We start from the raw sequence: 2,704 nt of genomic DNA, 5'->3' as shown, positions 1-2,704 counted from the left end.
CAAACAATTTAAAGACAATACCACAGAAGAAGAAATAAAAGGGAGGGGCTTCAATCTTAAAGTAACGCGGTCAAAACAATGACAGAGGTGTTTCAGTAAGATAAGGAACAAGACAAATAATCAAAAAAAGACATTTTGTGTAATTATAACAAAAGAGAATTACAACCAGGTTACACATGGTCCTTCAGTTTGAGGGAACTGGTCCTGGAAAGTCCTTGAGAGGACTTTGGATATGTTAGGCCTGTCACAATAACAAATTTTCCTGGAAGATAAATTGTCCCAGAACTTATCGTGATAAACGATAATATTGTTGATTTGAGACCATTTTCAAGTAATATAATAGCAATAATGGCAGAATAATGCAGGAACACATTATCAAAGATCAATAAACTTTAAATTCTAATGAGCATTTAAACTCTTGAACTGGAAGACATTTGAAATATTCAAAATAAAGAAAACAACAGAAACAACAAATAAAATTAATTTTGAAGTCTGTGTAAACAAAATTATCTTTCAAAAAATGGTATAGTTGAGACCAAAGCACCAGACTGAAGACATTTATCATTCAGTCTTTGGTAAGAAGAGAGAGAAAAGAAACAGTAAATCAATCAAATGAAAATTGAGTTTATTTTAATTCATCATGCAATTAATTGATTTATTGTTTATTGTGACAGACCTACATGTTATCCAAGGTGTTGAAAGCATAACTGCCTGATGGTTGAACTTATACTTCTTTGTGGTGCCTAAAATTGTCTGGAAACTTTTGTGAAGGACGTGTAAGTCCAATGTTTTTCCTTTTCTTGTCCTGGTTGTGTTGATTTTTGGAGGCATCTCTCAAAGCTGTGTGTTTGAAATGTGCCTCCAGTTTAAATGACGGCAAATGCATGTGGACTTTTGAAATTAGGAAAAATGACAAAAATCTACAGAATTTTTTCGATTAAAGGAAAATAAAATGTCTTAAGGTGCAACTAACTGCCATGTCGAAGCATAGCCCCGCCCCCAGACAGATGTAGAAAAATTCCACAAAAGTGGGAGGGGGCAAAAAACTTGGGGGCGTGGCTAAATGTGAGGACGAACGCAGAAGCTAAGCAGGGCTGTGCTGCATATTTGATGATTTTAGAGCAGGGGTGGGCAATCCTGGTCCTGGAGGGCCGGTGTCCTGCAACTCTTTGACGTCTCCCTGGTCCAACACACTTGAATCCAACAGCTGAATCTCCTCTGCAGTGCAGTCAGGTTCTCCAGAGTCCTGCTAACAGCCTCATTATTTGACTGAGGTGTGTTGAAGTAGAGACTCATCTAAAAGTTGCAGAAGACCGGCCCTTGAGGCCTGGACTTGCCCACCCCTGGTTTAGACCCTCTGTCAACATTTTTCTGTATTATTGGAGACTTGGATCTGACTCGCCACCAGGGGGTGAATATCTGCGTGAGATGGGTTTTACACCCATTGATATAGAGACTTCAACAAAGCCGTACTGTTGTAACCAGTAGGAAAATTAAACTGCAGTAGCCACTGTTAGACTCAGAAAGGGCAGCACTGAGATGGCTTTGGGCTAAATGTTGCAGAAATACCATTTGTATACAAAAATATCACATTTCCAACAGAGGCATAAAGATAGAACCAAATTTAGTCAATCTGCAAAAAAAAGTTGATTTGGGGTTTAGTTACTGAGTTTCTGTCACATTGTGCAGGTATAGATGTAGGAAATAAAGTCCTGTTTTAGATTATGAGTTGATTCACAATGTTCTGGTGCATCAAATTGTTGATCTGATGCCATCATTGACGCAGCGTTGGTATTTCTTTTCCTCATGTTGATGGCTTAACATCTTTCTGTGAACTAAAACCCGATGCTCTGAGTGCAAACAGAGCGTTTGCATAGCGTTGCATGAAGTTTAATCGTATCATTATTGGATCACCGACCTAATATTTGAGTAGTTGTCAAGCTGCAGTGGCACACATTTGCAGCTTTAGCGGTGCCACCACAGCGTTGGCCAGTGATCAAACTGTGTGCTACGGTGCTGAAAGGTGATGCTGGAGGGTGAGATGCTTTGGGCCGTGTGTCAAAATGAAAGGAAAATACAGAATAGTCAACATATTGGATTTGTTCAAAGCATGATGCAAAAAATTGTGGACGCTAAAAAAACCTTTTGTGTGGAACGTCCCTTTTTAGCCTGATGATATAAAAAAATCACTGCATGGGATTTCATGAAGAGTGCCTTGGAAAACATTTAATATTGGATAAATGTAATTTGATACAAACTTCAAATCATGTTAGCTCAAATCTAACCTGCAGTAGGATTGGTGAAAAAGTTCTCCTAATGCACACGTCTGTCTGCAGTTTCATATTTATGGACATTGCTATGCAAACACACACATGAAAACACACACTGCCTCCTTTGTAGTGTTTGCTCAACTGCAGCAGATTTTTGTTTGAGTTAGCAGATGCAAAGTCTGCTGCGACCCGAAGGAGGATCAGACCATCAGGGTGTTTTTAAAAATATTACAGCCTTAAAAAGCAGCGCAGCTTTATTCCAACCGTCACAGTCCATCCGACGGCTGGATAAAAGAACAAATTTAGATTTTTTTTTCCTGCTCCTGCTGATACCTGAAGGGCGAAATCAGTTACTTCCTTGCAGAAAATGGAAAAATACGCAGCTGGAGATGAAACTGTTAAGAGATGCAGTAATATAGCGACAGACTCTACAT

The sequence above is a fragment of the Poecilia formosa genome, unplaced genomic scaffold (assembly GCF_000485575.1).
Source record: "Poecilia formosa unplaced genomic scaffold, Poecilia_formosa-5.1.2 Scaffold200, whole genome shotgun sequence".
In the NCBI taxonomy this organism is placed as follows: Eukaryota; Metazoa; Chordata; class Actinopteri; order Cyprinodontiformes; family Poeciliidae; genus Poecilia; species Poecilia formosa.
Note: the sequence above shows the minus strand (reverse complement) of the source record.